General features: G+C 28.6%; 1 protein-coding gene across 4 annotated transcripts in view; it reads left to right on the top strand.

The window, feature by feature from the left end:
- LOC107712521 (probable phospholipid-transporting ATPase IM) overlaps positions 1-454 on the top strand; it is a 32,749-nt gene that overhangs the window by 29,088 nt on the left and 3,207 nt on the right. The gene's annotated exons all lie outside the window — the stretch shown is intronic.

The following is a 454-nucleotide window of genomic DNA, read 5'->3' as shown; positions in this document are numbered from 1 at the left end:
TTAAACATTGTTTAATCACGCTGTAAAGTGAAACGTCACCAGGCCGTTGGCGCCCACTGCAGGTATTTGTTTTAATACATCATGTACTTAAGTTGGTTATGTTCATATTATGTATAGGCATACAGGTGCATCTCAATAAATTAGAATGTCGTGGAAAAGTTCATTTATTTCAGTAAAACCAAAGACTTAAACTACTTCAGTCTGTGTGCATTGAATTTATTTAATACACGAGTTTCACAATTTGAGTTGAATTACTGAAATAAATGAACTTTTCCACGACATTCTAATTTATTGACATGCACCTGTATTACATTATGCATTTTAACAGTGTTGTTCAATACAATCATAATAAAATATATAAAATAATAATAACAAAATAATAAATTTCTTGGTTTTGATATTTTATTTGAGCCAATTATTATTGCCTCATCGTTAGTTTATATATAAATAGTCA

The sequence above is a fragment of the Sinocyclocheilus rhinocerous genome, unplaced genomic scaffold (genome assembly GCF_001515625.1).
Source record: "Sinocyclocheilus rhinocerous isolate Xijiao unplaced genomic scaffold, SAMN03320098_v1.1 scaffold1259, whole genome shotgun sequence".
NCBI classification, from domain to species: Eukaryota; Metazoa; Chordata; class Actinopteri; order Cypriniformes; family Cyprinidae; genus Sinocyclocheilus; species Sinocyclocheilus rhinocerous.
The sequence above is the reverse complement of the archived record's forward strand: the minus strand, read 5'-3'. Positions and strand labels throughout refer to the sequence as shown.